The sequence below is a fragment of the Canis aureus genome, chromosome 3 (assembly GCF_053574225.1).
Source record: "Canis aureus isolate CA01 chromosome 3, VMU_Caureus_v.1.0, whole genome shotgun sequence".
Classification (NCBI taxonomy): domain Eukaryota; kingdom Metazoa; phylum Chordata; class Mammalia; order Carnivora; family Canidae; genus Canis; species Canis aureus.
In genome coordinates, this window is record NC_135613.1 from 17,592,757 (window position 1) to 17,616,181 (window position 23,425).

The 23,425-nt window shown below is 41.3% G+C and overlaps 1 long non-coding RNA gene across 12 annotated transcripts in view; it reads right to left on the bottom strand.

Moving 5' to 3' along the window:
* LOC144310200 (uncharacterized) overlaps positions 1-23,425 on the bottom strand; it is an 807,232-nt gene that overhangs the window by 582,647 nt on the left and 201,160 nt on the right. Inside the window, exon 6 of one of the 12 annotated variants that reach the window (XR_013375891.1) lies at positions 17,204-17,348. The exons of the other annotated variants lie outside the window; for them this stretch is intronic. This is a non-coding gene — a long non-coding RNA (uncharacterized LOC144310200). The remainder of the gene's footprint in view (positions 1-17,203; positions 17,349-23,425) is intronic. 12 annotated transcript variants of the gene reach the window in all.

Below are 23,425 nucleotides of genomic sequence, written 5' to 3' on the forward strand. Positions count from 1 at the left end.
GTTTTCAAACTCAATCTAGCAATGCATTTAAATATTACTACTTACTACATGCATTTAAACACTACCAAGCTCTCTGCTAAAGAGAGCTTGATACCATCATTAAAGTATCATTTAATAAGGGGTTTTATTAATAGATCGATCCTCTTCAATCTATCAAAGAGGAAATATTTCAAAGAAAGCCAAAAATATATTTCATAAAATAAAGCACCAAATGCTGATAGCATTTTATTGAAATACTTTCTAAATACCATCAACAATATCCATCTGTAATGAGTTGAACAGTATCTCCCAAAAAATTTGTGTCCACCCAGAATATCATATTGTGACCTTATTTGGAGATAGGGTGTTTGCAGAGGTAATAAGGTCAGGATCAAGATGAGATCATACTGGATTAGGGTGGGTCCTAAATTCAAGGAGAGTATCCTCATAAGAGACAGAAATGGACACACTGAGGCACAGGCAAGATGATGGACACAGAGGCTAGAGTGACACAGCCACAGGACAAGGAACCCCAAGACTTGCTGGCAACCACCAGAAGCCAGACAGAAGCAGGGGACAGTTTCTCCCTCAGAGATCCCAAATCAACCCTGCCAACACCTTGAGAGAATGAATTTCTGTTGTTTTAAGCCACCCAGTTTGTGGTAATTTGTTACACCAGCAATAGGAAACAAGACACACCATCTTGAATGACAAGCCACCATCACATTTAACTGTGAAACATCAAAAGCATTCCCATTCAATTCAGCAGCAAGACAGTAATTCCTGAAGGATACCAGCAATTGAAAGTGGGGCCTCCTGAAGAGAAGTCCCTCTCCATCTTGTACACGATAGCCTTGATTCCATCTAGCCAGCCTGTGGGGGGCGAGTTGTTGCCCTGCAAACCAGGTGAGAAGGAGTACTATCTGGGAGGTAACTGGCGGCTGTCACTGCTCTCTGCTCCTACAACCACTCCAGCAGGTGACAAACAGAAATGTGAGTTCTTGAACCCTGCTATTCCCGCTTCTTGAATCCACCCTGCAGGAGGCGCTTGGCTTCTCTGAGCTGCCTCTCCCTAAGCTATGAGACAAAGACAATAATTTTTGCTACAGGAAAGATGAAAGGAGCCAGGATCAAAAAGGCACTTAGTTCAATATCTGGCACACAGTAGGTCCTCAATAAATGTTGGTTTATTTCTTTTCTGTAGTATCGACATAGTATGGGTGAGCCTCAGGGATGAGAATTATATTTGGTCAATTACACTATTCATATTCTCCCAACTGTGGTAAAATTATAGATTTAAGAATCTCTCCGTAGATCAATTTCCCTGAGTCTATTGAATCACAGAGAGGCAAATCACATACGGAAGCAAGAGGGAAGAACAAATGTGGTGGGTGGGAGTTTTTTTTTAATTGGCCCACAAGGAAAAATCATTGAGATATAGGTAATGTTTCATAGCCACTTTCTCTCTGTTCATAAAGACAGTGGTGGCCAAATGGTCTAAACCCATACACACCAACGGGGGAAATTGAGCTTTATGTACCAAGAGTGGTTGATTTTGCAGGTTGTTTAATGCACAGACAGTTTTTAATTTAATATTTTCCCAGAGGCCTTTAAAAGTATTGGGTGCATTTAGAAAAGTCCAATAAATATTTGTCATTTTATATAGGGCCATCATTTTTGGTCTGTTTGTGGTTTTTCCCCCCTCTCAAACACAAATCAAGTGAAATATTTAAGGTCTGAGCCAAGCGCCTAGGAGCTTATTAAAAATGAACCCAAATGAATTTGTTGGCAAATGCTGGGAGTATGGAAATGAGGAAACATTTAAGAATCCCTGAGTGGGCTGGAGAAGGAATGCTATGCAGGATGCCCTTTGGGGTAAACCAGGACTGGAAACCTGAGTAGCTGAGAATTAGCCCAGAGAGAGGTGCAGGGCAGGGAACGGCCAGGAGAAAGTCACCTCAAAGGTCAAAGGGCAGGGAGCATATACGGGCTAGTGTATAGAAATCATGAGGGAGCAACTCCTGCACCCCAGGCCCACCCCCCAACACGCTAACATGTGCTCCTAGTCAGTATTCTGATAGCCAAAGGATGCTGGGTTAAAACTCACCTGGGAGCAGGTTACCCCATGCTGCCTGACTAGTTGCACACATCCTAACCACCTAGCTCTGCCAATCCTTTTATTACCCCCTAACATCGCATGAACTACTTCTGTCACTTATTTGGCAGATATAGAATCACTGAATGCCCACCAACACTTTGTGGGGCCTGGGGTAAAATGTTGAACAGAAATTGATGTGGTCACTCCCTCATTCACCTTGCTATTGACAGGGAGGGAGCTCAGTCTCTCCATCTGGGTTTTCACTGCCTTAATTCAGAACAGGAGTGTCCTTCTCATGAACCATTCCCACATGCCTACCCTCAGTATGCCTTCTGCTCCCTTACCTTCCACACTCTGGCCTCAGGAGATATAAACCCAATCACATCGCTCAACTTAGAAATCCACTATGGTTCCCTGATGCCCACATAACAAGGCTCCAACTCTGTACTAGGATGTAGAAGAGCTGGCACCGATTTTCATTTTTCCCTCCAGCCTCATCTTTAGGCTCTGCTCCTACTTGAACTTTATGTTCCAGCAACTCCAACAGATTGTTACTGCCCCAAGATACTACATTGGAGTCTACCCCCTTGCCTTGACATTTCCACCCAGGCTTTTGAATTAGGCTGGATTTTTAAATCTCCCCAAATTTCTACCTGTTTCTTGGGCCCTCTGTCTAGTTGTCCTAAATATTAGACAATCTACAAATGATCTTTTAATGGACCACTCCACCTTGGAAATATTTAAAATGCAATCTACACATTACAAAGTATATCCTTCAGTTCAGGTGAATGTTTACTGAAATCTAAGCTGTGGCAGACTTTGCTACAGATATGACCTTTTACCCCAAGGATCTCACCATCTAGTTCATGGGATAAAAATTATAAAGGCACTGCAGTATGATGTATTCAATAATACAATATCATATGACAAAACTAAAATTATGCATTTCATAGGAATGAATACTTGTTTCTAGGTGCTTTTTTTAAAAAATATTTTATTTATTTATTAATGAGAGAGAGAGAGAGAGAGAGAGAGAGAGAAAGGCAGGCAGAGACACAGGCAGAGGGACAAGCAGGCTCCATGCAGGGAGCCCAACATGGGACTCGATCCCGGGTCTCCAGAATCAGGCCCTGGGCTGAAGGCGGCGCTAAACCACTGAGCCACCCGGGCTGCCCTCTAGCTGCTTTTGACTCAAGAGTAAAAGAAGTCTTCATAGAATAGCCAATTCCTGGATAAGCCTTCAATAGATTATCTACCACAATCTAGATTGAAACTACGTTCTGGAACCTGTGAATATATTTACCTTGCTTGGCAAAGAATATTTTGCTGATGCAGCTAAGGACTCTGAGATGGGGAGAATATTCTGGATTATCCAGATCAGCCCAACAATCACAAGTGTCCTTATAAGAGGATGGTCTGAGTCAGAGAGACAGATGTGAAGATGCCATACTGCTGGCTTTCAAGATAAAGGAAAGGGCCACAAGTCCAGGAATGCAGGTTCTAGAAACTGGAAAAGCCAAGGAAATAGATCCTTCCTCTAAGGAATGCCTCTAAGAGGAATGCCACTATGCCAATCCCTTGATTTTAGCCCAGTGAAACCCATTTTGGGCTTCTGACCTCCAGAACTGTAAGAGCATAAATCAGCATTGTTTTAAGTCACTAAGTTGTTACAATTTCTTACAGCAACACTGGGAGACTAATACACAGACAAAGAGGAGTTTAGTGGGAATTCGTTAGGAAAACAACCTGTGTAAAGAATCCTAGACCACTTTGCAGTCTAAGAAAAGTTCTGCAGGATCATCAAGAGTCCTCAAGCCAAAGTTACCAGTCAAAAGAGTCCTGTGTCTCTGGACTGGGCTGCCATGCTCAGACATTGGCTGGAAGCAGCCCACAGGAAGAGTGCCCCTTGGCGCAAACACAGTGAAGGACTCAGAGCATGGCAGGTGGGCTTTGGTACATTTCCCTTCCTGGAGTTGGGGGGCTGCAGGACAGAGGCTCATGGCCACCACAGTGACTGTCTGCACTGCTTCCATTGCAGCTGATAGAAACTGCACTTCCTGCCTCCTCCTACCCACTCAAGGTAGACCAGCTCTCCCTGGATGCTCTCAGGGCTAGGAAGAGACAGGCTCCACCTTCTTTGTCAACACACCTGGGGGAGAGAGAGAGAGAGAGAGAGAGAGAGAGAGAGAGAGAGAGAGAGAGAGAGATATGTCCTTATTCTCTGGGGAAGTAGAAACACTCCTTTCCCTCCCTATCTTGCTTTTGTTCTACTCATTCCTGGCAGGTGCATCCGTGTTCTCCCTGTTAAGTAGCCCATTCAGCTGGAGGAAAAGAATCAGCTTTTAGTTCTCTCTAAAGATCTAGGAAATTAGTCTTTAATTGAATTAAAATGTTGTACTTTGTGGTTCCCCTCCGTCTTCCTTCTTTGAAGCTGGAGCTCCTGATGCTACCTCCCCTCCTTCCTGCCCTTGGTGCAGAGATTAGCAATATTGAGGGACTTGGGCTCCATCACTGAACTGACATCTGTTGCTTCTGGCTGTTCCACATGCATTCTCTTCACTTCTGGTAACTCAAAACTTCCTTCCTGCATGGAACACATTCCATGGGATTTAAGTGAATGGGATTGAGCCATGACCCCCGACAAAAGGTAGAATTAAGCAAGTGACCCAGCCTGCCAAACACTTTACTCCATTCTCCTAGTAGAAGTGATGGGCTTGGCATGATCCGGAAATAGAACCCAGATCTATCTGATGCTCCAGTCCCACATTAAAATAAGGCATATTTAAGAACATGGTAACTGCTGTCTAAGTTAAGAACAAAGTAACTGCTGTCTAAGTGTAATTTCCCTCTCATCTCTTTATCTTCTTTATGATATAGTCAGATCTCCTAATATAGACACCCACCTAACTAGACTCAGGGATTTACCTATTGTTCTCCCAATTTAGTTCCTGGGCCAGAATTGCCCTGAATTTCTCCCATCATTTGGGCAGAGCACTCTGGTCTGCTTGGCTGAACTTTCTCAGGCCAATTGCAAAGTCATCCAATCCCTTCCCAACTTTGACTCTGTCCTGGTCTTCTTCTCCTCCTCCCTGGGGTCCCGAAGAGGGCCTACAAGCCCACTGCTCTCACCCACAGTGAGATTGTTTGTACTATAGAATACTAAATGCAGAATCCACTGAGCACTTTGAGCATCATTTATCCAGGGAAAACAGCAAAGACAGCCTTGAGGCAAAATCTGTCACTCAAACTGTGTTAAGGAAATTCTACCTTTGTAGAATTTCATGGCATCCTTGCAAGGAGCATATGACCAGCCCACTCCCTACATGGTGAGGGGAAACCCAAGGCCTTTGGAGACAAGGATATTATGTGTGGAAAAGTAAACATTGTTGAAATTAGTCATTAAAAAGGAGCCAAACATCTCCTGTTGTTGAATCTGAGGCATATATATGTGCAGTGGGAATAAAGTTATTAAATACATTTTTTCACTATTTATATATATCCTATCAACTTGCTTGACTTTTGGAGAAATGGAAAGAGAAGCCAATCAGGTCCTTATGGAAGGGAAAGGGACAAAGAAGATGGCCATGAGTTAAGCAGCTGCTGGTGACCCCAAAGAGCCCTGGGCTGGAAGCATCAAGTTATGCCTGATGTGTCCGTGGGTTATGTCTGTCTCTACCAGTAACAGGCAATCAGCAAGTTTCCTTGAGTGCAACTTAGTGATACAACCTCTAAGTGACCTGTTTATCAAGAAGTTATTTTTTTCCCAAATGAAATTGTATCATCCCATTGATTTCTATTAGATGCAATATTGATAGAGTACAGGGCTTGGTCATCAAACCTGGATTTGAATCTCAATTCTGTCACTTAACTATGTGATCTTAGGCAATTTTCCTAACTTCTCAGAGTCCTAGAACCTTCAACTTTATTTTTTTTAAAGATTTTATTTATTTATTCATAGAGACACAGAAAGAGAGAGAGAGAGAGAGAGAGAGAGAGAGAAAGGCAGAGACACAGGCAGAGGGAGAAGCAGGCTCCATGCAGGGAGCCTGACGTGGGACTCGATCCAGGGTCTCCAGGATCATGCCCTGGGCTGCAGGCAGTGCTAAACCGCTGCGCCACCAGGGCTGCCCTAGAACCTTCAACTTTAAAGTGTAAACCATATGTGGGTGGGTAGTTATGAGGATTAGAGAAGATATTGCATGTAAAATGCTCATGCTCAACATGACACTGGATCATTGTGGTGGCCATATGAATGTCTGCAATAATGGTGACAGAGGTGAAGAAGGGGGTGGCAATTCTTCACTCTATTTACACAGGAAGAATTCAATAAAAGTGTCCCTAGTTAGGCCTTTTGGATAAAGGCCACCTAGACCCAAGAGGAGGCACCAAAAAGGCTCTTTGGTGTCAGTGCAGATCATGAGAAAAAATCAATTTCCTGGGCAATGGTGACAAATGGTAACATGTGACCCTCTGAAGAGTCAGTGGTAACATGTGACCCTCTCTTTAGTTCGATGAGCAGGCAAAAGTTCAGCCACTGACAGCAAGTCCTGCAAATGTTCCTCTCTCTCAGGATTGCAAATTTGGACAGGAAATCTCTGGAGATAAGGTTCTCAGGAGACCTCAGGTTCATCCTATTTTGGATGAAGCCAGAAATACCCCAGGCAGAGCTGACTTCTAATGGGACATCCCCACAGCTGATCATGTACAGTTATTAGGAAGGGAAAGCAGAAGCAAGACCAGTGGGGAGAAGTTGGGTGAACTCCTTTAAAGTTCAGACATTTAATTTGTCCCAATTTTGTTTAAGACTAAGGGGTAAAGTCATCTCTTATTTTATCCAAATGAGCTCAGCAGCCTCTAGAGAGAAGACAAGGGTGCTGTTACAGTATTTCCAAAGCCCTCAGTTGAATGTCCTTACTCTACCCTGAGACATCTCAAATGCCACTGGAAGGGAGAACCTTACACAGCTGAAAAGAAGAGTGTTAGTCCATGTTCTACAATAAACACATAGGCTGGGAGATTGCAGTATTGTGTAATGGAAATGTCAGTTAGTTTCTTTTTGGTTGTTCTATGAGAAGATTGGGTTTGATTTACTATAAAAGTTTCCATGGGACTGAGGACTCACACCAAGAGTCATTTTGACAGAAAGGTTCCTGCTCAAAAGACTGCTTCAAGGCTGTATGCAATACCCAAGTCTCTCTATCCTGCTCAAGGGTTCTCACAGGTAGTCATAGCCAAAATTTCTCTGTGGTTGCTCTCTTGTATCTCATGAAACAATGGAAAAGACTGGATAGGCCTCTTGAGCTCTCAGAAGGGTTTTCATCTGGAACAAAGGTCCACTGGAAGTGACAGTTGAATGGTGAAGTGAAGAATGAGTGGGTATTAATGAGGTAGATGAGTGAAGAGAGTATCTAGGAACCCAGGAGGAGGAGGCTGGTGGGAGACTGGTGTCAAACTCTACCAGTTCACCAGAGCCAATTGTGTTTAGCAACATTACATTTGTAGCTTGAAATTGGCTGTGGTGGGAGTATTTATACCAGGGACGTGAGCAGATGCTAGCTACATATCAGGGCATTTTTTTCTTTTTTTTTTTTTTTTAGGATAAGGACCTCACCTTCTTTCTCATATTCTTGTTGCTAGCAGTCTGCATGCAGATTATAGACATTCACTAAATATGAATTTTCTGGAAAGCAAGTTGGAGATAGTTAAAGAATTCAGTCACTGACTGTCCTCACTGTCTAACTAATAGAATAGTCAAGAATCATCATGGAGAAATGGAGCAAAAACCAGGCTGACAGCTCAAATATCCCCTGGTTGGTATTAGAGAGAAGGTTCCCATCCACCTTGAGAAGTAACTCTTTCTCTTACAGAGAACATAGACAACTAAACATCTGAGTCTCCCTTTTTTCATAGCTTTGACAGTTGTTCTCAAACAGAAAGTTACAACTTTCTATTGAAAGTACTGAGATGGTTTGTGCTGTTTTTTTGTTTTGTTTTGTTTTTTGTTTTTTTTTGTATTGATGCCATCCAGGGATTCACAAGAATTCAATAAGTCACTGCTTAGCCATCTGCATTACAGGAAAAGGAGGGAATAGATGTTCAGCCTTTTTCTATGAAAGTAATAATATACATTGATACATATTATTAACAAGGGCTTAATTTTAATAGTGGGAGTTCTGGAAATAGTGATATTCAGACTCAAATCTTGACTCATTAGTTTTTGTAACAGGGGCAGTTTATTTATCTTCTCTATGCCTAGGTGTCCTTATCTATAAGGATTTGATGCACTTACCTCCTAAAATCGTGATGAAGATTTAATGAGATAATGCAAGTATAATCCTTGGCATAGAGCCTACTATGTAATAAGTTCCCCATAAACAGCAGTCAAAGGTTTTGAAAAACTAAAATTATAGACATGCAGAAGATCTAGAGATTACTTAGTCAAACATTCCTCACTGTACAGCTACCACTTACTGGGAACTACTATGTGCCAACTTGCTCTCTGGATGCTTATAATTTATTATTTTTAGTTTTTAAAGAGCCCTACTCACCACATATCATTATCATCATTTTCCTAATGAAGGACCTCAGGGCAAGTGAGGTTAAGTGATTTCCTGAAGGCCATAGTTAACACCTGCTGAACCAGAATTTTAATCAAGATTTGCCTGTCTTTAAAACCTATGCTATTTTTCCATACTGCACTGCCTCAACAGGTAAGAATGTCCAGGTAGAAGACTTTTTAAATTTTTAATTTGCCCAAGATAAAAAATAATAAATACTAATAATAATACTAATAACCCAACTATAATTCGAATCTTTGAATATTATGCTGGTATAGTTTGCATCAACCCTCCGTGTCTCACCCAGCACTACACAAATAGATTTAGAGCAGCTCCATTTGGGACATTTGCATGTCCAAATAAACTGCATGTTATGCATTGGCCAATAATGGAATTTGAAGACTCCTGTTTATAAGTGGAAACAGGACATTAAGTACTTTTTGATTATCCAAGGATATGAATTACAACTTTGTTTTCCCCCCAGTGTTAAAAAAGAGAAGAAGCCAAAAGTGGAGTCATCTGACCCCTAAGACAGTAAACCAAGAGAGAATTACAGTTTCAACCTCTCCCAGGAATGTAGTCTATAGGAAATTTCTTATCAGCACTGGAGAGGTAATCCACATGACAAAAATCCTGCTGATCCCTCCCCACCCACCCCCCAAAGAAGTCAAGACCTAAAGCAATCCTTTCTTTTCTTTTGATAATCACTTCCTTCCCCATCCTCCTTCCTATACAAACCTTCCATTTTGTACAACTCCTCAGAGCATCTCTACTTGCTAGAAGGGATGCTGCCCAATTCATAAATTGCTTAATAAAGTCAATTAGATCTTCAAATTTACTCGGTTGAATTTTATTTTTTAACACCACTGATCCCATATTTCTAAGTCTCTCCATATTTGGAGAGGAAAATCCATATTTGGAATGAGGAAGCATAATACTTCACAATGCCATTGTGAGAATTAAATGATTTGAAAGCACAAGTCTAATTCTGTATAGACAACGGGTGCCCCATCTGCATGTAGTTTCCTTCCCTCCCTGCAAAACACAGCTTTGTCACATAGCTGTGTCCTAATCTCACCACCAGGGAGGACATGATATTCTATAGGAAATGCCCTGAGCTGTGCATAACCCCAGCTTTGTTTATACCAAAAGAGATTCTTCTATCAGGACTCTCCTTCAGTGATGGGTGGGTGGTGGTGACAAGGAATCAAAGTGCAGTCTTGAGACATTCAGCAAACATTAACCACTTCATTGTGATTATTTACCATGGATGTCTATTGTATGCCAATTAATCACTAGCATAGGATCATGAGTACGGACAGACTAGTCACAAGTGATGAATGAACACCATATTCAGGTGCTTGCAAAAATAAGTCACATGGAGGAGGCAGGATAACCAGGTTTGCTATCACCGGCCTGTGATGAGTCTGTGTTCATATCACCACTCTTTAGAAAATGTATTTGGAGAATAAGGACCACATGCAAGCCAAGCTCTGCTGGTAACCAACTGTGGACTCCTGAGTGAGTTGCAATACAGGCTATATTTATAAAGAAATAGTGGACATGCTCAGAAAGACCTGGCTTTGGATTCCAGGAGCTGAACTTCCTAGCTGTGTTGCCTTGACCTCACTGGCTGGCTTCCCAATCCACTGCCACTCTGCATGTTTATAGTCCACAGTAGAACTATACTTTTTTGAATGTTTATGATGACATTTTATGGTTGGTTTGTTTGCCATGAATAATTATTTGGTATGAACCTCTGTATTAGTTTTCTATAGCTGCTATAACAAATTACCACGGACTTAGTAGCTTAGTGAACTAAAACCCAGTGCCTTACAGTTCCTGAGGTCAGAAGTCCAAAATGGGTCTAACTGGCCTAAAACCACATTGCGCTCAGAACTGGGTTCCTTATGGAAGATCTAGGGGAGAATTCACTTCCTTGCTTTTCCAGCTTCTACAGGCTGCTTGCATCCCTTGGCTCTGACCTCTTATTCCACCTTTAAAATGTACCACTCTGGCCTTTGCTTTGTCATCATATCTCCTTCTCTGCCTTTTGGATTACACTGGACTTTTCTGATTACACTGTGACCATCCACATAATCTAGGATAATTTTCCCATCACAAGGGCCTTACCTTAATCATATAGGCAAAGTCCCTTTTACCATGTCAGATAACACATTTGCAGATCCTGAAATCAGAATGTGAACATCTTTGGAAGAGGGCGGGGATGTGTTCTGTCTACTACACTATCACACAAGCAGATTAAAATCACATGACAGTCATCTAAGAGAAAGAGATTTTTAAACCTCCATTGGCAAGCCACTTTGATAACAACAAGGAAATGGAAGGGCAAAAGAAATTGAAACCAAAGAAATTATCATTTACTTGGGCTAACATGAGCCAATCTGTGCTCACTTTCCATCTGTGAAGCAAGGATTATAATATTATCAAACACACAGATTTGTTTAAGTGGGGTAATATTTACAAAGTGTTTGGTAATATTTACAGTGTCCAACACATTGTGGAAATACTAAGAGTTTTAACCTTGATGTCCTATCTTCTTTGAAACTACTACACCTTTCCTGCAAGAAGAAAAGAGCTGGTTGGTGAGTGCTTAAGGATAAGTGGCACCGTAACTCTCTGACACAGCGACATTTCCGATTAACTCTCAGAGAAGACCTTGCAGACTTCTTTTGTCAGACTTAATTATACTCTTGTATATTTTAAAAGTAATAAGTAACATGGAAGGTATTTTAGAGTCTACAGGGCATTTTCTCTCTTCATATTCTCCACGACTCTCTCCCCAGAGGCACTAATTCTCCCTATCCAGAGAAGGAGAATAAGGGTCAGAGTGGTTAAGCCCAAAGTCACATCACAGAGAAATGGAAAGCCAGGCTCTGGTCCCAACTTTTCTAACTCCAAACCCCATGCTGTCTGTGTATTTTCTCATGTTTGTGTCACATTCATGTATTACAGCTGGGAAAACAAGGATAAAAGACTCCAACAGAAATTAACAGGTGAGTCAACTTCAAAACAGCTGGGAATCATATAAATGAGATGACTGATCATTATTTTTATTGCAACATTTTCCTCTGAGTATGTTTCTTGGTCTCAAAATACTGGTTTCTTGGTGACCTGGGCTTGAATCCTGGTTCTGACATTTAGAACTCAGTGATATTCTGCAAGTCACTTACCTACTCTGTCTCAGCATCAGCTTCCTGCTCCAATAAGGCCCTGTATTACTGCCACTGGACATAAACATAAGAGTGAAAGTAGTTGTCGTATGACAGATAAGTGGGGTCAGACTGTACATGTGGAAATGTTCCAAGGAATGTTTGATTGAATTAATTCTTCTAGAACCCTCACAATTAAGTAGAAACAATGAGAGAGGCTGACAGGTTTGGCCCAAGTGAGCCAGCTTTCCCTCCACTGGTCTTGTCCATATTTTCTAGGGGCACTTATTTTGGCAAATAAATATTTAGGTTTCAAGAAATCATGCTCAGTTTCCTCTGGGACCTTCTTGCTTCAGCTGGATATAAAGAGAGCTACAGTTTGGAAGGTGCATCATAAATCCAGTGACAGCTATTCTGGAACTGATTGGAGACACTTTCAAACCTAATTAAAGTGGTTTCCCTTTTTGAATTTGCTCCAGGTATGCATTTATTGCCTGGGCTAGAAACTAATTTGTAGTTTAGTTCAGGATCCAGGCCCTTATACTGGGAGGTTTGTTATATGTGATTAAGCTAAACTATTTAGTTTAAATACCAGAGAAGTAATTTGAAATAAAAGAAATTGCATTCTGTATTCAAGAAGTAAAATACTCAAGTATAAACAGAATTAAGCATAAAAATATATTTTCTGAAACCGTGTACCTGTTTCAGGCACTTTCTAAACATAGCCTTAGAAACTTCTGCCTCAGAATCATTTCTGTAACCATAAGCCCAGTTCCCTCATACAGAAACTCAGAGCCTTTTATCTCCGTTGCCTTCTTTATCTTCTCCCTCTTTATAATTATGCTGACCCCCTTCTATTGCAGTGTCCTCACGAGAAATGAATAAGACATAACAAAGAATTTAGCACAGTACCTGGCACACAGAAGACACTTTCCAAATCCTAGCCTACCTCAACATCTTCCTTACCATTATCTGTCCAGAGACGACTACTCCAGAGTGTGAGGGAGGGTGGAAGATTACAAGTGGAAACCAGAGAATCATTAATTGAGGCAACTCATCTGTGCCTGACAATGGCTTCCCCACATGACTCTGGCTAACTCCATATTACAAAGGCAGAGAGGGGCACAGATACATTAACAGTATTGCTTATAGTTAAGTATCAACATAATTCTCATTTAGCCTGTGGTGACCTCTGTCATTGCCTCCTTAGGGACACCATCCCTAAACCCCTGGACAAAGTCAGGTCTCACTGGTATACAATTTCATAGCATTGTGCACCGCTCCCCCTTGTAATTCTTCACATAATTGCATGTTTATTTATATTATCTTACAATTACTATTTGTCTCTATGAAAATGTCATAAACTTCTTGTGCGATTTTCTCACTGTTATAGTCTCTAGCACACATAGATGCCCAGTAACTAACTGCTGAGTGAATAAAGGAAAGAATAAATGGATTCATCAAAAGACCAACAATAACAAGTCTTGGTGAAGATCTGGAGAAATTGGAACCCTTATGTATTGATGGTAGAATTGTAAAATGGTCCAGCCACTTTGGAAAACAGTTTGGCAGTTCTTCAAAATGCTAAATCTACAGTCACCAGATGATCCATCAATTCTACTCCTAGTCATATTTTCAAGAGAAATATGTGTCCATGCAAAAACCTTTACATGCATGTTCACATTCATATTATTCATAATAGCCAAAAAATGGAAGACAACCTAAATGTCTACCAACCAATGAATGAATACACAAAATGTGTGACAGCATGGAATATTATGTGACAATCATAAAGAACAAAGAACTAACGCATGCTGCAACACAATGATTCCTGAAAACTTTACACTAAGCGAAAGAAGCCAGTTATAAAAAGACACATATTACATGATTTCACTAACATGAAATGTCCAGAATGGGAAAATCCATAGAGACAGAAAGATTAGTGATTGCCAGAAGCTCGTGGAGGAGGGGATGGTGAATGGTTGCTAAGGGCTAAGCAGTTTCTCTTTAGAGGCCATGACAATATTCTGAAATTAGATGGTGGTGATGGTTGCACAAGCATGTTCATATACTAAAAAACACTGAATTCTATACTTTAAAATGGTGAATTCTATACTTGAAAATGGTGAATTTGAGCACAGAGGTTTTATAGAGCCGTGACATTCCTTTGCATGATACTATTATGGTAGACATATGTCATTATCCATTTGTCCAAGCCCATGGAATGTACATCAAAAGTGAACCCTAATGTGGACTAACACTGGCTTTCAGTGATAATGATGTGTCAGTGCAGGTTCATGGACGGTAGCTAACATACCACTCTGATGTGAGACACTGCTAATGGAGGAGTCTCTGCTTGTGGTGGAGCAGGGGATACGTGGGAAATCTCTACCTTCCACTCAATTTTATTGTGTACCTAAAACTGCTCTAAAACATAACATCTAGTTAAAAATGGTAAAATTTATGGTATGTGAGTAATATCTCAATGAAGCTATTAGTTAAGAGAAGAAATGCATAATGTGCTGGAGCTTCTCCATCTGACTCCAACACCCGCCTCCCTCCTTACACAGGGATGCTCTCTTGGGCATTGGGACCTCCTTGGGGCCCATCAGCTCTTTGCTGCTTACTCAAGTCTCATCTCTGCGAGCTGGAAAGTTGATGAGGAACCAAATACCTTCCACCGATTCCTGCCACAAATTCATCAGAAAGGTTTCATCATAGGAAATTTGCTCTGAATGCCTCAGTAATGAATCAGTATGGACTCTGACCCCAGAAATAATGAGAACACACTTTTGGCCAAGTCTGTTTTGCAACTTGAGTTGCTCTACTCTATGGTTGCTATACTATATACTTTTAAAATAATAGAATCAACCATGGCCCAAGCTTATGTTTGATTGCTTCTTGTCTAGACTAAAAAACACAAGTTTGTTTTTGCATTATAAAGATGCATTACAAACTTTATCCAAGTGCCACCTCCTTCCGCCACCATTCCCAGTCAGATTTGTCAACATGTTGGCACACTTAAGAGTATCTATTACTTATGAGAGAGGAACACATGGATTCTACTCAGGATAACTGCACAGGAACCTATCAGAGAAGGGCTAAAGAAGAAACCAGTGTTTGTTGAGAGCTCAAGGAGAGTTTTTATGGCCACTATTTAATGTAAATACATGGGTTCCCTGATGGCTCTTTCTATAGAATTTGCCACTGGGAAGAGATACAAATCTGACTTGAAAGCTTGGATAAATAAACTAGCAATCACCTAGGTTTCTTTTTCTTTTTCTTTTTCTTTTTTTTAAGTGGAAGACTGATTTCTTTTTTCCCCACAAACACCACTTCCTTTTTAAAAAATTATGTTCAGATGTTTCTACTCCTCCTCAAACTTTCATAGCAGCCAAAATATTCTTGGGCCCATCTCTGCACAATCACATGCCTGCTCAAGTCCCCTGCTCCACCCAAACTCAACTCCTGTATATTTGGTAATCTCTTTCCTGAACCTCCTAGGCCTCAGTCTCTACTCTGTACATTCCTTATTTCATCTTTACGAAAGCTTTACTACACTTGAATTTTACAGATTAAGGAACTAAGGCTCAAGGTGGTAAAGTGATTTGCTGAAGGTTAACAGAGAATAAGTTAGAGGTGAAGAGGCTGTAACTGATGCTCTTTGATGGAACTCTAATGTGTCTTTGGGCAACTATATGTTTCCTTCTCACCAATTTCTTTTGACTTGAGTTACTCTTTTTACAGTTTGGGGAGATGGACACTTGTTCAGATTGCCTAGACTGGAACCCACAATGTAGCCTTTATTTGGTCACATCATGCTGCTACCCCAATGGAGGTGGGATGGATCCAAATCAATAAACACCTCCCCTGTATCTAATAATAAACAAGAGACCTGGCAACCTTACTTCTATTGGGTGGAAAAAAGGGACCCAAAAAATGTCTGTTAAAATGACTAGAAAACAAAAATGGTCTTTAGTCAAATATTGAAGGATTTTAATAGGGAAACTATATGAAACTATATAGTTTCAGAGGGAAACTATATGATATAGGGTAGCCAGCAAATGCTTTCTAGAGAAGGGCTGCTAATCTGAGTCCTGGATGATGCACGATAAATGGAACAGTATGTTACCAAGGGATAAACCAAACATTATAGCACTGAACTCCACCATGTGTATTTTCTTCTTCTTTATGGGAACTGTGGTGGAGAGAGGTTGAATTTCTGCTTTCCTTCTCATAGGAAATCAGAAAGAGGGATTGTCCATGGGAACAGTGTGGAGCAAGAACCTCAGACCCTGGGCCCATTCCCTTCCCAAGATCTTCCCCACCAGAAGATGACTCTCTAAGCTCATTGTCCAGAGCTGGAGGATATTCACTGATCTATGTGTCACCAATTCCTGTCTCAAATGCTGACATCAGGCCACTCTTACAGAGCAGCAGTTCTCAGCCTAAGGGATAGGGAGACATATTTGGCAATGTCTGCAGATGTTTTGTTGTTGTTATTGTGATTTGAGGGAAGGAACGTCCTACTGGTATCTATCAGGTAAAGGTCAGAGTTGCTCCTAAACATCTTAGAACATACAGGGCAGCCCCACTATAGTAAATAATTACCCAGCCCAAAATGTCAATAGTGCTGAGATTGAGAAGGACATATTTCTCCAGTGCTAGTCTAGACCAAGCACTATCTCCCATGTGGGAGGGGAATAAGCCTTCTCATCTCTATTTTACCTTCTCCCTTCTCCAATTATTGACCAAGTAACTTGGACCATCAAGGATTGGACTGCCCATGCCAGTAACTTACTAGTATCTGAGGCCACCTGTGTCTAGTTATCCTGTCTATTCGGCACAGTTGATTTGGCTTTATCTTGAATTATAGTCATAATATCCTCTCGTTTGCAGGTAAAACAAGCAGAGATTCAGGAAGGAGAAACAAGTAGTTTTCTTGAAGTCCCTGGCCTAATCTCTGCTTATCGTAGAATCCCACGTTTCCTGGTACATGAATTTCTGTCCAAGTCCTTCATTTTTTTTTCCATTTAGCTTTTGCCCTTGTTCACACAGCTCCCTTGAGTCAGGAGACTACAGAACAAGAGGATGAATGGTAGAATTTAGACACTATAATCAAACACAGAACTCCGAAGTGCTAGCATCACATTTAAGTCTATCTTCCCAGCAAACCCATCACCTGTGAAAGTGGGAACTGGGTGTCAGAGGAAATGGGACAGAGATGTTACATTTGCATGGAAATTCCAGATCACCCCAAACCCAATGGTGAGACACATTTTCAAGAGGAACAGATGTTTGCCTATGAGCTTGAGGGCACCAGACATTCAGAAAAAGAAGATGTTTTAGCTAAACCTCCTGGGGGAGTCCATCTGGTCCAGGCCAAGACAACTTACCCCATGAGGAGGCTAGATGAGGCCTGAAAATGCCTGCAGTTCTACAGAGGCGGGCTTGTAGTTCTACAGAGGTGGGCTTGTAAAGGCTGACATTCTCATTGGCTACCAGTCCATTTGGGTCTTGGTGGTGACTAATGGGTCATCTCTAAGAAAGAAGAAGATGTAGCACTAAGAAAGCAACCCCCAAAATCCCATTCACCTGTGACAAATTCCCTTTCAAGGAATAACCTATACATTGCCCAGCCTGGGTCCCACTTAATGGAGAGTTCATAGTTACAAGTCTATGAGTTCGGGGTGAAAGATTGACACATCCAAGGACAACTCTCAGTGGGCATTCGATTCCCACCAGCTGTTTGGTATTATTTTTCACAGCATGGCTATCCATGCTGCAGGTCATTAAGCCTCCAAACTCCCAAACTCCTTAGCCTTGTGAAACTGCAGCTGATAATGTAATGTGATCACTCTCTGAAATGCAATGATCTCTGGGGTGGTGCACATTTACAGGTTTAAAAAAAGAAGAATAGCACATCATTCTGAGCACATAGAATATCAAAGAGGTAAGAATGGTGAAGGTCTAAGATAGCAGTATTCAAACTCTTGGTCCCAGGGACCCATTTACACAATGACAATCTATTAAGGTTCCCAAGAGCTTTTGTTTATGTGAGTTGGGTCTATTGATATTCAAATGGCTGACATTTTTAAATATTTATTCATTCATTTAAAATAGCATGTAAACCCATTACATGCCAACATAAATAACAAGTTTATTTTTAAATAACTAGTTTTCAAGACAAAAAAAAAAACAATTTAGGGAGAAGAGTGGCATTAACATTTTTTGCAAATCCCTTCAATGTCTAGCTTAATAAAAAACATCTAGATTCTTAGTTTTACTTACACATTCAATCTGTTATAATTTATTTTTTGGTTGAAGTATATGAAGCAAATCCAGACTCACATAAATATGTAGTTAGAAAAGAGAAGAATGTTTTAATAGTCTTTTCAGATAACTGTGGGTAGTCTTTTTTTTTTTTTTTTTAATTTTTATTTACTTATGATAGTCACACACACAGAGAGAGGCAGAGACACAGGCAGAGGGAGAAGCAGGCTCCATGCACCTGGAGCCCGACGTGGGATTCGATCCCGGGTCTCCAGGATCGCGCCCTGGGCCAAAGGCAGGCGCCAAACCGCTGCGCCACCCAGGGATCCCAACTGTGGGTAGTCTTATTTGATACTACACCAAAACTCAACAAGGGGTATTTTCTAAAGGTTAATTGCAATGTAGAATCTGAAACTGTATCAATAATTTTTCTGTCATCTGTCCAATTAAAATTCATCAGTTCATCTTGCACTTTAAATGGTTGATCATACATGATGATTCATTTAGAAAATATGGGTTCTCTGAGTTATACAGATCTTTCCCAAATATTTTTAAATTATTTATTTATTCATTCATTCATTCATTCATTCAGAGGCAGAGACACAGGCAGAGGGAGAAGCAGGCTCCATGCAGGAAGCCCGACGTGGGACTCAATCCCGGGTCCCCAGGATCACACCGTGGACAGCAGGCGGCGCTAAACCGCTGCGCCATCGGGGCTGCCCTTTTTTTTTTTTTAGTTTTTTATCCCAAATATTTTCACATTTCATTTATATGGTACTAAAAAAGCCCACATTTGTTAATATCACCAATTTCATCCAAAAGTATTTAAGTACTGGGAAGCTCTCAAGCTCACAGTTGCATATACAAGTTTTCCAAAATTCTAATTTTTATCTGAATGCTTGAATGAGAAAGTGACAGGTTCACCTTATCACATTGTCAAGAAAATATCTGCCAAATAGTCAACTTCGAATAATTATAATTTGTCTATCAGTTGCTTTTCCAAGTAATAGTGTTGCATGAAACAAGTGGCTAGTTGAGCTCACAACTCAAGCAATCACACAAGTGCTTTTTCTTGGGGCAGCCATTGCACTTTGCCAGGCTGCAGAAGAACTTCCTGCATACTTCCAATTTCATCACATAAAATATTAAAAGATGTGCAGCTAAGGCTTGTGATTTCATGAAATTAATAATCTTTACTACTTTATCAAGGACATTCTTAAGAAAAACTGGCCTTATTTATTTGCTTTTTTGTTTGTTTTTTGTTTGTTTGTTTGTTTTAATGTGAGAGCATAGTAGTGAAGAAGACTATGCCAGCTTGTGTAAGTGGAATTATACAATCATAGCTTTGATCCCTGCAAGGTACCAGCGTTTTCATCCGCCACAGCTTTTGTACCAGCAGGCCCACTGTCCACAATGAAAAACACAAATAATGTCTCAATATTATGAAATTAGTTTTGACCTCCCAGACCTCCTGCAAATCTTGGAAACCACTAGGGCCCATGGGTCATGCTCAGAGGACCATGGATCTAGGAATCTAGGATCTAGGATGTGCAGCCCTAGGAAGCTTAACTGACCAGAGCAGTGAAGTGCCATTAGACAGCTTCCCCCCAGACTTAAGGGTTCAGATATTCTTTTGAGAAACCTCCCATTGGTCACAATGTGAAGATGGTCTGAAGGGAAGGCTGAGTAAATACAAGAAAACCACTTAGGAGCCTACTACATGCACCTAGATGAGAAATGATGAGGGTGTAAGTATGGCAGGGGAATTGGGGTGGAGGGAAAACTCTGGAGAGCTGTGCAAGGGTCGCTGTGTTATGAATCCTACATCCAGATCCCAACTCCATCACAAGGCAGGTCATTAAAGCTATAAATTACAAATTAATCTTAAAAAAAAGTAAAGGAGGAAAGTGTGGCACTTGAATTCTTCTTCTGCCCTCTGTATGCGTATTTGATGACTCTGGATTTCCTCTGCAAAAGTCAATGAAACAATTAAGTCTCTGCCCATTTTTCCTCATCCTGATCTCAAACAGTGTTAAAAAGGCTTGCACTACACTTTTCACACCCAGCCCTGTTAATAATTCATGCCCTTGCCTTCTTCAGTTCTTTCTGTATTTGCTGCTTAAATCCGGTGGATGCATGCACATTCTCCTTTGGTTTCTGAATGCCCAATCCTTACAAACATTCAAACAGCGACTTTAACACCAATAATCTGGGGCTGGTGAAATCCTCCCTACCTCCCACCAAAACCTCAATAAAGGATAAAGATTGATCTTTGCTAATTTTGTCAGCTCACTTTGTGACAAATTCTCAGCTTCACTTGCGTAGCTTAGCCCAGAATCATTGAGGCTAAGCTAGTGAAGGGAAATCTGTCGCCACTCAGGGTGTGGTCTGTGGACCAGCAGCATCAGCTTCACTGGGAAAAAGATTTCTCAACCTCAGGACTATTGATATTTGGGGCCAGAAAATTCTCTGTTGCAGGACCTGTCCCGTGCACTGTGGAATGTTTAGCAGCATCCCTGGCCTGTACCCACTAGATGCTAATAGCACCCTTTGCTCCCAATTCTGACAACCAAACATGTCTCCCAACTTTGCGAAAGGTCCACCGAAAACAGCCCAGCTGAGAACCACTGCCCAAGCCTCACTAGAAATATAATACTCTAGCCCCATCTCAGAGCTAATGAATCAGAATCTGCATGTTCCAGGACACCTGGGTGGCTCAGTGGTTGAATGTCTGCCTTTGGCTCAGGGCATGATCCCAGAGTTCCGGGATCAAGTCCCTCATCGGGCTCCCTGCATGGAGCCTGCTTCTCCTTCTGCCTATGTCTCTGCCTCTCTGTGTGTCTCTCATGAATAAATAAATTTTAAAAATCTTAAAAAAAAGAATCTGCATACTCCAAGACTCCAGGTGATTCACAGGCACATTAAAGTATGAGAAGCATTGGGCTAGAGGGCTGGTTCCCCAAGTGGCCTGCAGATTGGAATCACCTAAGAATCTCTTAGAAAATGTTAGTGTCTGGGCTCAACCCTCAGAGATCCTGACTACATTGGTATGAGTACAATCTGGCCACTGGAAATTCTAAGATCTCCTCCAGGGGATTCTGAGGCAGCAAAGTTTAAAACCATCATTTCTCATATGGTTTAGCCCTAAATCTCTGCATTTTGCAGATGAGGAAACTGAAGCATAGAAGGGTCCAATAACTTCCCCATCTGATATAATAAGTAGAGCCAAGGTTTGAATTGTAAACTTCCATTGCAGTGAAGGAGCTCTGGTGATGCTCTACTGGTCTTTTCTAGCTCCTCTGACAATTGTGGTCATTACTTTTGTATTTATTTACTTTCTCTCTTCCTGATTAGATGGTAAGATCTCCAAGGGCAAGGATCACATGTGTCTGGCTCACCATGCCTGGGTGTCTCCCTGGGGCTGAGAACATCCTTATGCACAATAGACAAGCAATGCTGGAGCAAGAGAAGAGCAGACAATAGAGACAAATCTATATCCATTTGGTGCCACTTACCTATACTGAAAGAGTCAGAAAAAAATTCCAACTGTTCTATCTGTGGCTGATTGCAGCTAGATGCCCCTCCTGCCTGGTCATGGACCAGCTTTTTAGGCTTGAAGTCTGCCAGCTGAGGCCAGAGGGGGCTGAGATCCAGTAGCCACAGCATCAGCATCTCCAGGAAAGCCTTGATCACATCAGCCAGAGTTATCATCCCCAAAGCTTTGCTGTCACCTTTAAAATCCTTCACTGGTTCTCAAACCTCTACAGCAAGGGGAGAACCTGGGTCCAAAGGCCCTCAGCACTCTCTAAATGAGGGCCCAGCCAATGTTTTCTGTAAGGGGCCCAAAGGTATATTTGAAGCTTTGTAGACTCATCACAGTCTCTTATTACAACCGTGGAACTCTGCCCTCAGTCAAGAAAGCAGCTACAGACAATACACAAATAAATGATTTGGCTGTGTTCCAATAAAACTATTTACAAACATGCCACTGGCCAGATTTAACCAATGGGCTATAATTTTGCCACTCATGCTCTAACCTTGGAATCTATATGCATAATGATGTGCAATTGTGAATTTCTGTGGGGAGCAAATTCATAGCTTTCAGCAGACAGTGAAGGGAGTCAATGGCCTTCCAAATGCAAATGCCCTAGGATGGTCTCACCCCAGCCTTCTGACTCTTTACTGGCCATGCTGTGAACATACCAGGCTCTCTCCCCATCTTTGTATTTGCACATGTGCAGCCTGGCTGCCTGTTCCTGTCCAGCACGTTTCTTCATTCAATAAACAGTTGAGTGCCCACTATGTGTAAGCCACTGTTTGGTTTTGCACTCATGAAATCTACTGACTAATGGGGGAAACAAATGTAAGAAAATTAAGGGGTTAAAGAAATTACACACCTTGTAACTAACTATTGCCCTCAATGGTATTAAGTTCAGTGTAAGGAAAGGAGAGAGTGCCATGGCAGGCCGGTGACCAACCTCCTGACTGGGTTCCCAGGAACTGAAATTTTCTGTGCTAAAACCAGGCACACCATCCTATGTGAGAGTGTACTTGGGAGACTATTTAGAGTGGGGCTCTAGGAGGCCTCTGGGAGGATGAAGGATTGCAGTGAGACATCTCACTCTGTGACCATTTTTCCCTTGCTTCTTGCATCTTTTCAGTTCCCTGTAAAGCTGTTCTACCTTTTTTGTGTTCCTTCTCCCTCACCCCCTCTACTTTCCTTTTGTAGGTGTACTGTCTCTCAGCAAATCAAACTCTTTCTTCTCCAAAAGACAGAGTAAGACTTCCTTTTCACATCAATATTTTTGTCCTGCCATATTTAAATTGTATTTTTGAAGAGTTTACTTTTATTTTTGATGATCTGACTTGATTATCTTCTCATACAAAGTAATATGAGATAGAAGAGGGTTAGACAGTATATGAAAGTGTGGTAGAGGATGGAGAAAATAAAACAGGCTCAGCTTCATTTCACTGGCAGTCCCCCATGTATCCTCCAATCCAACCCTCTGGTATTGGCTGTGATTATATACCTACTGTGGCTCTTGCTGCAGTAAACTTCTTCTATACAAAGAAACCTTTCTATTTTTTATAATTGTAGCAGTAAAGATTTCTTTTTCTTTTTCTTCTTTTTTTGGAAATGCAGCTACCTAAGTTAGATAAAAGTACTTCACTGAAGTAGTACCATTCCTATTTGTGGGAAGACAGTAGTTCATGGTAAGGTGCAGAAGGGAAAGGAGGCAACAAATGTTTGGCAAGGAGTAATGACCATGCCTATTGATAATGCCATCACTTCTTGGAACTGCACCCATTTGGGCTAGAATTACATGTTCTAGAATATTAACACC